Source organism: Pinus tabuliformis, chromosome 2_2 (assembly GCF_031772625.1).
Source record: "Pinus tabuliformis cultivar Carrire ecotype Pingquan chromosome 2_2, CPIR1, whole genome shotgun sequence".
In the NCBI taxonomy this organism is placed as follows: Eukaryota; Viridiplantae; Streptophyta; class Pinopsida; order Pinales; family Pinaceae; genus Pinus; species Pinus tabuliformis.
In genome coordinates, this window is record NC_142300.1 from 512373413 (window position 1) to 512389022 (window position 15610).

Sequence of the window (15610 nt, forward strand, 5' to 3'; positions counted from 1 at the left end):
CTCCAACTGCGACCTCCGACTTATCACATCAGAGGAAGGCCTTCGCCTGACAACGAGACCCCATGCCAATGCGACATGCAACTGCGATATCAGCGAATCGGTGTCAACGATGCCACGAGGCAAGGGAAGGACCCCCGAGGCTATGTGACATGTGATTGTGATATATCGCATCGCAACATCGCGTCACAGTGATATAAAGGGGTGATAACATGCGACTTGCGATCGCCGGACCCGACATGATTATAGGGCGGATTTAATGGATTTTGAAGTCCGATAGAAAGAGTTTTATTGGATTTTTCAGTGTTTTCCCGTGTATTTGGGATTTTTCCCAATCCGCCTATGCGATGCGATATGCTACCTAATGGCGGACCCGATAGGGTTTATAGGGGCGATTGGATGGAATTTCAAATATGAAAATCACGCTCGATAGTTTATTTTCAGGAAATTCTTTGTGTAATGGAATTTTGTCTATTTTCGGGTTTTTGCCTAGAAGAAGGCCCCGATCCCTTGTAACAACTCCTTATCATCATGCCACGCTGAAAGCAGGCGTTTTTGGCAGACAATGATGCGTTTGAAGCCACAGAGCCAGATGGCCAATCGAACAAGCAATGCGCAGAGAATCTGTAGGGCCGTAGAGGGATGATAACACGTAGAGAAATAGCAAGGGAAGTTTGAAAGCTAGAAAGGTACCTCAAAGGAGCTAGACAGCATGATTGAGGGAAGGGGCGAGCAAAGGTAGGCAGCTGAGGGAGTCCTGGAGTCCCTTGGAGGTCAAGTGGAAAAATCAGAGAACTGAAAGTTGTTATGACAGTCGCTTGGAGGTCAAGCAGATTGCTGAAAGCTCACAGAGCCAGACCCGAAGAGCCAGAGATGAAGAGCCAGAGACCGAGCCAAGAGCCAAAGCTAAGAGCTAGAGCTAGAGCCAGAGCTCGAGCCGAAGAGCCAGAGCTCGAGCCAAGACCCAGAGCAAAAGAGCCAGAGCCTAGGCCAAGAGCCAGAGCTAAGAGCCAAAGCCAGAGCCAGAGCCAGAGCCAAGAGCCAGAGCCAGAGCGCAGAGCCAGAAAGCCGAGAGCTTCAAAGCCAGGGATAAGATGGTGTCTAAACCCATTGTGTTCTATGTAAACCAATGGAGTTGAGCGAGGAGCTTGTAAAAGGACTGTTGCCATAATCCCAGAGAGCCTAGTCGAGTTGACTAGAGCTCACGGAGACGTAGCCCAAGAGTTTTGGGTGAACTCCTAATTAAATTGATGTTCTGTGTGTTTGTTTTATTGCTGCAATGTTTACTATTATATGAATCTTACATCAACATAAACAACAGAATTTTAAAAGAACATAAACAGTTTTAAAATAAACACCAGCATACACCTATTTTCAAGCACTTTTTAATTCCGCAAATCGTTAATCATAATATCTTGGGAGTATTTAAGCTTTGGAAGTGGGAGAGGTTCTTGTAAGTTCACAAGAAGCCTTTAGTGCCCCATTTTCAAATCACCAAGATAAACTATGCTTCCTCAACTAGAAGAATTGCAAGTTTTAGTATCCTCCATGGATAGTAGACTAGAGAAAATTAAAGCCTGCCTTGCTTTGGCCCCTTCACCAGGTTGTTCTCCAGGAGGAAAAAAGGATCCTGTCATTGTGGACGAATTATAATATGGAAAATATTGAAATTTAATTATGTTTTATGGCCATGGACTAATAAGTTTTAGTTACTTAATTTTTTTTGCCACAATATTGCCCATAAGCAATGTATTTAAGATAAACTTGCTAGTTTTTTAGTACAATATTAGTAAATTTTTATATAACTCTTAAGGAAAATGAAATTATGTTCCTAGTCTAGATAGTCTCCATAGTGGAAAACCAAGATAGATTTAAAACTATTAGAATTTCAAACATTGATTCAAAGGAATGTAATCCTTTTTACTTACCAAGAAATAAAAAATCCTTTCCTCAAATGATCTAAGTAACCCAGTTTGACTTTTGTGGTCAGAGATAATTTATTTGTCAAAATTTAGAAATATCTTAGTCAAGTATATTTTCTAGTTATCTTCTTTATGGGGTTATATTTCTATAGTTTCATTTACTTCAAACCTACCCTTACTCAGAAAAAACAATAAAAAAAAGAGGAAGAAAAGACTCTCTACCTCCTAAATGTTTTTTCTCTCACAACTTAGGGTTTCATATACGAGGGAACTTTATTCTTTTATATTTTTTACGTCTGGATCTAGCTTGTGCTAACTTTCTTAATTATATACTCCTTAATTATAAGTGTTTTGTACGAAGCTGGTTTTAAATTGTTACTTTTTTTTAGATCTAAATCTTAATAATAAATAGCTCTACTATTTCTATTCGAGCTACTTTTGCATGCTTAGTAATATGTATCTATCTTGCTCAATTGATAAAAATATGAAATTTTTCCACGAGAACTAAGTTTAAAAGAATCAATATTTGAAACCGAATAATATAAAATAGCATGTTTAACTTATTTTACATGCATAACCATATGTACAAAAATTATATTTTTCCATAGTGTAATGATCAAGACTAAATAAATCAACATTCAAAGGCTAGTGACAAACAATCTAAAATGGCATGCCTAACTTCTTTTACATGCATAATCATACATGCAAGCTTATTGTTTAATATAATTCAATGATGCAAACAATTATATGTTTTTGATTTATTATTTTAATCATTGAATTTACCGTTTAATATTTAATATTAGTGTAGAGTGTAATTCTAATCATGTTTAATATGGATTTGAAAGGTGTCCATTTTAAAATAATAAAAATATAATATTCTTTAAGTTAAAAAATAATATTGACTATAATCAAAATAAATAAATAAAATATATATAATTGGGTAGTTTTACTTAAAAGTATTATAAAAAATAGTCTCACTCTAACTGTGTTTGCTTTATTGATGGTCAATATTACAACCAAATAGAAAGGAGATATGGGAAAAAATATTTCTCTCACTCTCACTTATAAATAAAATATTTCCATATATCTAAAAAATAAGATTATTTTATATGAAATTTAAAACTTCTTTTAAAGTAATTAAATGGAAAAATGATATTGTTTATATTTCCGTATTTCAATTGGATACTAAAAAAAACCATTTTAATATCCATGTTCACTAATTTATTTTAATATTAATTTTAGAAAAAACATTAACAAATGTGTATATACATAAACCACAATAAAATATTTCAATGCTCATCTTAACTAAATTATTTCAATGTTAATAATTTACATATTATATATGGTTTAAAATAATAATAATAAAATGTCTATATATTTTATAAAATAATTAATAAATGAAATTCTATTGTTATATTATTTCAAGTATCATTATTTTACATTTTGGCCTTTTTATTGAGGGTTAATTTTGAATGGAGCAAATATTTGTTGGAATTGCATGTTTAAGCTATTTTATTTCATGTCTCTAAGGGGTTGAATCCATTTATGCATTCAAAAATGCAATTTAATATATATATATATATATATATATATATATAGAGAGAGAGAGAGAGAGAGAGAGAGAGAGATCGTAACTACAATATATCAAGTCCATAATGGGAGGCAATCTTTGGAGGTTCATTTTTTAAAATTTTTGCACTATAAAGAGGGTTTGCACCTCAAGAGATTTGATCCCTCTTGACCCTTGCTAGATTGCTAGATTCGTAGTTACGTTTGATCTTTTTACAATCTAGTATGAGGGAGATGTGATATGCCTCATTTAAAATACACACACACACACACACACATATATATGGGAGATGTGATACACCTCATTTAAAATACACACACACACACACACACACACACACACACATATATATATATATATTCTTTAATTTTAAAAATAATGCCAACTATAATCAAAATAAAAAATAAAAATACATATTTGGTTGGTTTTACTTAAAATTATTATAAAACATAGTCTCACTCTAACTCTGCTTGATTGATTGGTTTTTGATATTACATCGCAATTCAAAAGAAATATGGTAAAACTATTGTACTCTCAGTATGAGTTATCAATAAAATAGTTCCATGTCAATAAAAAATAAGGTAATTTTACATCAACTTTTGAAATTCATGTAATTAATTAAAAAAAAAAAAAACAAATAAGGTTAATATTATTTATATTTTCATATTTCAATTCAATTTTTAAATAGACCATTTTAATATCCATGTTAACTAATCTATTTCAATATTAACTTTAGGAAAAATATTAACATATAGGTATACATATGAATGGCAATAAAATATTTTAATGTTCATGTTGACTAAATCATTTCAATGTCAACAATTTACATATTATGTATGGTGTAAAATAATAATAATAACCAAATGTCTATATATTTTATAAAGTAATTGAAAAATGAAATTGTTATTGTTATAGCATTTCAAGTATTATTATTGTACTTTTCGACCCTTTTACTGAGGGTTAATTTTGAATGGAGCAAATATTTGTAGAAATTGCATGTTCAAATGATTTTGTTTTATGTATTTTATGTATCATCTATCAGCCCATAGATGGATGAAATCTTTGAAGTTGCATTTTTTAAAAGTTTTGTACTATAAAAATGGTTTACACCTCAATAGATTTGATCCCTCTTGGTTCTTGCTAGATCTGTGGTTAAGTTGGATATTTCTATAGCCTAGTATGAGGACTATATATAATTATGTTCATACTCAATGTGGAGCTGAAACATGTTCCTTTTAAAATAATAAAAATAAAATATTCTTTAAATTAAAACATAATGTTAGCTATAATCAAAATTAAAAAATATATATACATATTTGGTTAGTTTAACTTAAAAGTATTATAAAACATAGTCTGACTCTAACTATGCTTGTTTCAATGGTTGTTGATATTACAACCCAATATAAAGGACATATGGTAAAAATATTTCACTGTAACTCTCATTTATAAATAATATTTCCATGACCATAACAAATAAGATAATTTTATATCAATTTGTTTTTATAGTAATTAGAAAATAAAATAAAGTCAATATTATTTATATTTTTTGTTTCAATTGGATACGTAAAGTCAATCGTAAGGACTCCAAACCACAAGCCCACTAACAGCCTCGATGTCCTTCACTAGAGACTATAATTAGGCCTAGAAGGAACCTAATACATTTCTCCTAACAAACCAATCTTAGGCTCCTCATAATCTTGTTCAAACTAAACCTCATCACCTAGAAATACATCAATCACAAAAGAAAAACATAACTCTATTATCCTCAACTTCTTTTTTTCCCTAGACTATTTCTCAGCCTGTGCATATAGCTTAAATGTTTAGCCCTCAGATTAGGATTTCATGATACTCCATGTTAGCCTTAAGACTGTGACTCAATATTTCTCAAAACCTTGCGACATCCTTTGAGCCAAGCTTGACCTTCTTCCAGATACCTATTAGGCCTTATGACCCTTTGATCTAGTGTTATAAGGGTTGGGCCCTAATTCCAAAAATTTGCAAGAAAACTTCATCTTGTTGAGAACAGAAATACCACAAAAAATCATGCACATAATTTCCTCTTAAGCTCGGCCTACAAAATGCCTTAACTCAGCCCTGTCAATACACAAAGAATATGAAGATAGGATGCATTCACAATAGAGAGCAGGTCACAAATAATAGGTTGTATTGTTAAACAACCTCACCATAGAAATAATTTAGAGATACATGTTGAGATAGAACTCTTTTCTATGTTGGAGTAAAACCACCCTTGCCACCAAAATATTAGATTAAGATGTGTGTTGAGCATGTTTCAAATGAACCACACAGTGGTATATAATATATACATTTGATTGGGTTAAAGGGTGCCACCAAAAGATAAGTTAGTCGAAACTTGTGCCAACATGACCCTTTATTTAGTGAGGCCAACTTAGAAATACCCTCTTAATTTTCTCATAAGTTCCTTAATATTGAAACCCAAATCAATTATGTCACATAAAATAATAATAATAATGAGAGCAGTCCCAATTCGATTTTAACACATTGTCATGCGGAAAGAGTTGATAATGCGGACAAAACCGACCTCCCTAGAAGCAAAGGCTTTCTAGTGACAAACAAGACAAATAAACACTACCTTTCTCTAAACATGCATTTAGAATACAAGTAATCAGGTGATTGTAACATACCTTTAGTCCAACGCTTTGTAGTAATCCAGCCTCACCGATCCGGATGAGCTCCTCCTTCTCTTCGAAACCTGCATTCACTAATAAGCCAAAAGATTAAATAGCACCTGATAAACTTATAGAATAACACATATCCATCATACAGACCAAGGAGTATATGAAACAAATCATGAATAACAATCTGTTGAGAAAAATGAGTTCATTTGTATTAAGTGGAAACAAAAGAAACCATTACAACCTGAGCCTTGGTGTTGTGCAGGTCCCTCCTAGGGTCCAGCAAGAGTTTTCCTTTACTTTGATCAGCTCACCCACTCTCAAATAAGGCTAGGAAAGGATAAGAATCTCTCCTCTCAAGCTTTACAAGGGAGTCCTAATTCCAGCATCATCTACCCTTAGGAATGTTCAGCTTTCAACCTCTCCTCCCTCTGGCCCAATTCCTGTATTTATAATGCTTTGGAGGAAGTTAATCAGGTCCACCATCAATGGGATAAGCCCCTCTTTCAATGGGATAGCTCCCCTCTTGATGGGATAAGTTCCTCTTTCTTTGGGATGCATGAACCATCTGGAGGCGCTCAATACATATCAAACCAGCTTCTAGAATGCTCTAGAATCGACCACAAGTAACTTTTTTGGAGTAAAACTTGCGCCTTTTGACCTTTACAGGAGTACGCACCCACCCCTTTACAGACAGAGCGTACAGGTACGCAGGTATTGTGAACTTGGGGTGCGTACATGCAAGTAAGGTTAAGAGAAACTGCGTAACCAGAGTTAATTGACTTTTTAAGGACTTTCTCTCTTTCTTGGAGTTTGACATGAGGAGCAGAGGTATGAGACTTGCCAAGGAGGATAGTATGACAGTTGATGGAGCCATACTCACTGTAGATAGTCATAGTGACAAATTTTAGTGTAACACACATCATTAATAATTTTCCTTTATCAAATTTCTAATTCTCTATAAGGAAAGATGGATTTTCCTTGGGCTAGTTGGGCTTCTCTTTGGGGTAATTAGATTTCTCTTGGGGAGATTTATCTCAAAGCTGCCTGAATTTCAACACTCCTGATTAGATAGGGAGCAATTTTTGGCTGCACTTTAAGTCTCATCTTAAATGTACATGTATCAATATAAGAGAAGCTCATATCATCTCATAGAAGAATAATGGTCCACAATCAACGATAGGGGATATTGATTTACCATAACCAATTCCATGGCATTCACGAATGATGTTGGTAATTATCACACACACCCTACTAGTCTCCAGGTCAAGTTCCATGACCTTATCTTAGCTGAACAATGATGACATGATCCGTAGAAGAAGAATAATAATCCACACTGACAATAGGGGAGATCAATATACCATAAAAAAGTCCATGGCGGTCACCAATGACCTTGGTAGAGATCACACACACTCTATGTCCACTAATTAACCCTCACCCAACTTAATCCTCAGTAATCAAGTGGTAGAACATATGCATCTAATACTTAGGGAAATCAATTTACCATAACCAATTCCATGGTAGTTGTGTTCGACATTAGGCAAATATCACACGCACCTATGTCTCCTCACCCACTAGCCAGATGGGCGGTAATCCCAGCAAGCTTAACTAAGTCCATGGCCCTTATTCAATAAAGACATAAGGTGAGTTGTGGGTAGGATGCATACTGGGGCATGTACTTATAAATTCCATGGCTTTAAGGAGTACCCTCACATCTAGGAGCCTCACTGCTAATAGGCCTTCACTAATTCCATGGCTAGTCATAAAGAAAAGGGACAACATATGATCAGTTTTCTTGACTAGTAGTGTTCCCTCTCAGGGAAGGATACATTCTCCTGCACTCCAAGTTTCTCTCTAAATAATATGAACATTAATGTCTTGGTTATAATTTTTGCAACCGACTCATCTACTAAACCCTCACCACTTCAATCCTGTAACAAGTGATTTTGGAAGCCTCACTGCTCCCTCTGTGCTAGAGATTCATCTCTGCCTCAGTGTGGGAGCCTCAATGCTCCATTAGTGGCACCATGTCTGACAATCATGTGGATGGATTTGGAAGCCACACTACTTGCAATTCATACATACAAGTTGCAATATGATTGACCACTATTAGACTTAATGAAATGGAATTCTGTTACCTGCTCTTCTAGGAAATCAAAGCAAGATCCATACTAAATCAACACCTTAATGTGTTCTTCCTGTTCATAATACTATTTGTTCACTTGGCATTGACATATCTCTTTAGTCACAACACTGACCCAATCCATGATTGATTCTACCAAGTATATATCTTCATAGCATCTTTGCAGCATCCCAATATACATGTCTAGGATCTATCTAGCGCATGGTACAAGATACAAAGAAAGGATCCATTTGGCTACCTGCTCATTTTCGTAACCACCAAATCTAAATCTTAAGAGGGGTATCACAACTGCTTTAGTGTTATCCACCATGCCTAGTCTTTGAAAACATACTTCCCTTTACAAGGAGGTCCTCGTCATCTTTATGTTATGTTTCTAATGTAAAGAAGTGGATCATCTTGGGTTCATAGGTGAACTCCTTATAGTACTGAACAATGATATGATATGATCTTGTAATAAATAAATTATTAACGTATAAAACCAAATATCAAAAACATACCTTCAATCTAGAAGAGATGTTGGTGCCTACATCATATGTCCATCAAATCAAGCTTACCAAGCCAAGGGAACTTACTTGAATACATATGGGGATTTATTTAATTTGCAATCATGAGTCTCCTTATCATGTGTGTCGAATCCCTGAGGTAGTTCCTAGTATGCTTATTCCTTAAGTACATCAAGGATGAATCAAAATTCACATACTCTTGATAATATTGCATCTGGAAACAAGTGTTAGGATCTTATCATAGTCCTTTATCAATGATGAAGCTTTTATCACAGAAGCATATGACATCGCTACATATTTTTCATCTAGAATGGTACTTTCATGAACGACATATTACTCTTAGGGACTTCTTGTCTCAAATCATCTCATCTGACTATTACATCTAATTTGATAGTCTACTCCCTCTTAATAGGAAACCTATTTAGTCATAGCCATCAACCTGAGAGACCGTAATCCTTCCTTTGATGTCTAATACCTTGTCCATTTTCAAGTGCCACTCTAATTATGGGGTTTCTCTACATCCTCCCTAGTATCAATATTAAGGACTTGGTACTTATATCCATTTAATGTACCTGTTGACCCCAGAATAAGAGGCAGAGCAATAATAGCAAAAGGAAAAAACATAATTAAAGTGTACCTGATGATGAAGAAGTACTCTCCACATTCTAATGTTTCCTTCAAGAGAATCCTCTATATTTTTTAGCATCCTCATGTTGTCGCCATGTGTTACAAGCTTCATCTAGAAGAAATTATTTTCTTTGTTCTCTAGATATGAGAGTAGCTCCTTCATTCTCCTACACCAACTCCCTCTTGGAGTTAACCTTCCTACATTACTCTTTATCTTGATGGATCTCATGGTGGATCCACTTTCATTGATCACTCCCTCATCCAAGAAGTTAGGGAAAGAAACATTTGGTTAACCAATTACTCATGTAGGAATAATAAACATTAGTTTAAGAAGATAAATTAATTAAAGAAGAACAATGTTACAAATAAATAACGTAAGTCTTGAAAGAACTTATCTTTAATGAGGATTGTAAGAATTTATCAACTCCCTATTAATCCCACCTCCATGAGTCAGCATTGTCCCTCAAGCATATTTCATTGTCATTTGGAAAAGAATAAATTCTTCCTCTTTAACGCCACCTGTATTCTTAATTTCCTTCTTGGTTAACTAAGACAAAATCTCAATGTACAAGATGACCATTGAATTTGCATCATATCGTCTCCTATTGGGTAGGAGATAAGCCCAACTAGGGTTACTCTAAAATTTTCATCGGTACTGACACTTATATAACTCAATAGATTCTTACTTATCATATCATGAAGTTTTTGAAACACACTAGGGTTACATTTTATAGAGCCCAATCCTTTTCCATATCCAAGGCCACTCATAGGATTTCTCCCTAGCCCCTTAATTTGTGAGAACAAGGGCTCCCAATGGTTTCCTTCAAATCCTAACATTTTTTTAAGTTCCTAACATATTCATCTCTTTCACTCTTCTTGATCAAGAAATCCATCATAAGTGTCTATATGGGGGTGATTTCAATTACTTTTCTTGAGCCTAACTTCGATACCATGTTAACGTTTTAAGGGATAAATAGTTCTTTCCTCTAGAAAATTGCATTTTTAAACTTTTTCAACAATTTTCACATTACATTCACCCCATATAATTATAAACAATTATATAAAGAGAATATTAATATTAACAATGTATTGGAATACTAAGGAACATTAGAATAAAATCATACACAATAGAGACACTAGGATTTTGGTCAAAGACTAGGGAAAATCCCCAAAGGGGGAAAACCCAAAATTGATTCTTCTTCTTCTATTTGTCAATCAATGTTCAACTGAGATTCAAAGTAAAATACACAAGTATTTCAACATCAAACACATTATTCCTTGTATGCCCAACCTTGAATCATACAATATCCTCATTAGATGGCTGCAAAAAAGGCTATCAAGGAGGCATTCACAAGCCCTTCACAAGACCTCTGATAGGGATGCCTCCATTTCACAATAAGTAGCATATATCTCTATCTCAAGTAGCATACATGTTACTTCCATAGGAGCATGTATCATTGCTATGTCTCGTGGTCATATCATTGTCAAGTATTATTGTCATCACAATCATAAATATCACTGCCATATATTATTGGCATAAGAACAAACATCACTACCATGCATTATTGTCACAAGAACAAAGGTCACTCCCATATATCACTATCATTAGGGCTTGATAAATAGCCAACTTTATTGCTACTTTTCTTCCTTAAAAGTAAATCTTAAGGACTCCAAACCACAATCCCACTAACAACCCTAATGTCCTTCACTAGGGATTTTACTTAGGGCTAGAAGCAACCCAATATAGTCCTCCTATCAAATTGATCTTAGGCTACTCCTAATCTTGTTCAAACTGAACGTTATCACCTAGTAATACATCAAACACAAAAGACAAATATGCATCTATTTTGGTCAACTTATCTTCTACCCTAGATTTCTTCTCAGACTGTGCATATAGCTAAAATGTCTGACCCTCTGATTAAGGTTTCCTGATACTCCACATCAACCCTAAGACTGTGGCTCTATCTTTCTCAAAACCTTGCGTTTTCCTTTGATTCAAACTCATCCTTTCTCTAGCTACTTATTAGGCCTTATGGACCTCCCGAAAGAGGCCTTATGACTCTTTGATCTAGTGTTACAGGGGCTTGACTCTGCTTCCAAAAGACACAAGAAAACTTCAGCATGTTGAGCAGAGAAATACCCCAACAAATCATGCACAAAATTTCCTCTCAAGTTCGAGCGACAAACTGATGCCATAACTCGGCCCTATTAATACATAGAAAATATTAAGATAGGCGACAAAGAATAGGCCACTTTTTTAACAACCTCACCATAGAAATAACTCAAACAGACATGTTGAAATAGACCTCCTTTGTATGCTAGAACAAAACCTCCCTTGCCACTAAAATCTCATATCAATATGTGTGTTGAGCGTGCTTCAAATGAGACACGAAAAAGTCTATTATATAAGCATTTGAATGGGTGAAAGGGTGCCACCTAAAGAAAAACCGACTTAATATTTTGCCAACAAGACCCTTTGTTTAGTGAGGCTGACTTAAGGAAGACCCTTTTAATTTTCTCTTAGGTGCCTTAATATTGAAGCACAAATAAATTATGCCACATCAAATAATAATAATGAGAGGAGTACTCTGTTCTAGAAACAATCGAAGATATGATTGGATGATGATGTCATCAGGTAAATTGTGTGAGGACTGTCAAAAACAGGCTATCGAAGATAGGGAGCACTTTCAAGGTATGAGGAAAAAGTAGAGAGAAGACCAATGGAATCAGTAGGAAGTGGACCAAGCCCAGGGAAGGAGCGAGTGATAGAATGCAGGCAGGTTGGCAGGCGACGGAATTATGCATTTCGGGTGGAATTATGCATGTAGGATACTTTTTCAAATGGACCCGAAAGATTATAGAGCGGGGCCTATTTACTCTTTAGGTCCAGAAGAAACTGTAAAGAGTGGGCATGTCAACGAGATCTCTAAGAAATTCTTTCATCCCATGGATTTCGAGCGGCAAACAGCACGAAAGATAATTCTCAATTCGGACCCGAAATTTTATTGTGTGGTGGTTTAGTAACACTTCGGGTCCGTAAGTCAGGCTAAAGCGTGGGCAAGTTGGAGTCATCGCTTTAAAGCTCCCCCATCCTATGGATTTCGGGTGGAGAAAATGATCGAAGGTTAATTCTTCAATCGGACCCGAAATAGTTTAGTGCGGCGGCTTATGATTCTCTTTGTGTCCGGATGTAGGAATATAATATGAGTAAAGTTTCATCCCGAAATCATTCATGGACGTTGGATCATAGAGGGTGGAATCGAACAGTCATCAGGTTTGAAAGATAATTGAAGGTTAAAGATGGTGCTTGGGTCACTTGTGGTAATGTTTTGGGCCTTAGGATCTGTGGGCCCGCCTTCATGGGCTTATGGTTTTTTGTGGCTTGAGAGGTGACTCTCTCATCTTCTCCTTTTGGTGCGTTAAGTAGGTTTCATTTTACTAGTTTTATAGAGCAATGCCCTGAGGGTAGACAGTTATTGGATGTCATTTTGTATTCTTTGCACTCTTTGCTGGGCGGTTGTCATGTCATCGTTCTTTTGTAGTCTTCTTGGAATTAGGTTCAGGATTCTGATATCCCAGTTGTCTGTTGAAGTTTTACGTAGCTGATGATGCTGTGCCTGGCTCTGTCAAAGAAGTGTACAATATGTATTTTGTTTCTATTAATGGAAAATCCCACTCTTACTTGATCAAAAAAAATAATGAGAGGAGTACTAATCTGATTCGAACACAACAGTAATATTTTTCCATTATTCAATTGTGAATTTTCTTAGGGGAAAGATTGTTCCTCCTTGGGCTAGTTGGGCTTTTTTTTGTAGTAATTGGATTTATCTTAGGGAAATTCATCCTGAATTTGCCCAAATTTCAGCATTTATTAAGGGTTAATTTTGAATGGAGCAAATATTTGTTGGAATTAAATGTTTATGCTAGTTAATTCCATGTATTTAAGGGGTTGAATCCATTTATACATTCAAAAATGCAATTTCAAAAATGAGATATATATATATATATATATATATATATATATATATATATATATATAGAGAGAGAGAGAGAGAGAGAGAGAGAGAGAGAGAGAGAGAGAGAGAGAGAGAGAGAGAGATTCATCTAAAGTATCATATGGCAAGTCCATACAGGGATGCAATCTTTCGAGGTGCAATTTTCCTAAGTTTTGCAATATAAAAAGGGTTTGCACCTCAAGAGATTTGACCCCTCTCGTCTCTTGTTAAACTTGTGGTTATGTTGGATCTTTCTATAGCCAAATATGAGGGAAATGTGTAATTTTTTCTGTGCTCAACCATAGTTGACACATATCCCTTTCAAAATAATAAAAATAAGATATTATTTAAATTAAAAAATAATGTCGGAATAAAAAATAAATATACATATCTAGTTAGTTTTACTTAAAAGTAGTATAAAACATAGTACTTTATTGGTTTTTGATATTAAAATTCTATACAGAAACGAAATATAGTGAAAATATTTCACTCTCTCAGTTATAAATAAAATATTTCCATTTCCATATAATTTTATATAAACTTTTAAAATTATTTTAAAGTAATTAAAACAAAATAAAAATAAAGTTGATATTATTTGTATTTTTTGTATTTCAATTAGATAAGTAAATAAACCATTCTAATATATATATATATATATATATATATAGAAAATATTTCACTCTCTCAGTTATAAATAAAATATTTCCATGTTCATATGATTTTATATAAACATTTAAAATTCTTTATAGTAATTAAAACAAAATACAAATAAAGTTGATATTATTTGTAATTTTTGTATTTCAATTAGATAAGTAAATAAACCATTCTAATATATATGTTAACTAATATATATATATATATATATATATATATATATATATATATATATATATAGATATATATACACACACACACGAATTACAATAAAATATTTCAATTCTCATGTTCATTAAATTATTTTAATGTAAACAATTTAAATATTATATATGGTTTAAAATAATAATAATAAAATAAATATATATTTACACCCAGGGTGTTTCCCTTTCGAAACTGGTGAGGCTAGGCATCGTCTACCTTTTTCATCTCCATTTGACATTTCTTCGTCTGTTGTTTTGACATGGGTCAACTTTAACTTAATAAAAAAAAGAATTACACATCTTATTGTAAAATGGACCATTTTTCTAAATAATTTTTTCTTATATATAAATGAATGTTATAAAATATTAATGAGGAACTTATCAGGGAGGAAATTATTAGAATTGGAATAAGCTCAAATCCCTAAGAAATTGGTGGGTGAGGAGCCATGTGGCATGAATCTAATTTTTTAAATTTATTAAAAGTAATTTACCATTTTGCTAAATAAAATTTGTTTATATATAAATGAATGTTATAAATAATAATGAGGAACTTATCATGGAGGAGCTTATTAAAACTGAAATAATCAATGATTGAGATTTATTTCCAAAGTAGTTATGGTTTTGTATCCTTTGAATTTGAACCTATAATATTTTACCAACGAAATACATACTCTTAACTGTTGTTATATATATATATATATATATATATATATATATATATATATATATATATATATATATATATATATATATATATATATATATATATATATATATATATCTTAAATTTCTCTCCTTTATATATATATACTTTGTTAACATGAAATTGTGATTTATAATTTCTCCATTCCACATAAAAAACAAATATATGTAAAATAAACAATTGAATAATGTGAAATTTTTCCAAACTATAAATCCATATCATATACTTACTAGGTACTCCTTAAAATCAAGAGTGAGGAGTGTTTACTTACTGTTTCAAATTAAAAATGAAGAAAATGTTTACTCACTCATTATTAAAGAAAACTAGAGCATAATAACAAAATTATTAACAATTTTAACATTCAAGTGATGGAAAAATTATCACATCAATTAAATAACTCAGTGTCATTTAAACTAAATATTTCCTTTTAAAAATATGTCTTATAATTATTTTATTTTTTAAATATAATTACCTTTTTATTTATCTATAAAAAGTTAATCAAATTCACTTTTAATTAGCATTATTTTAAAGAACTTCATATTTAAATCTTTATATTAATAAAAAGTTGATAACCTTACTTTTTACAATTATATTTCATTTTTGAATTACTAAGAAATAAGAAATAAATATGCATCACCA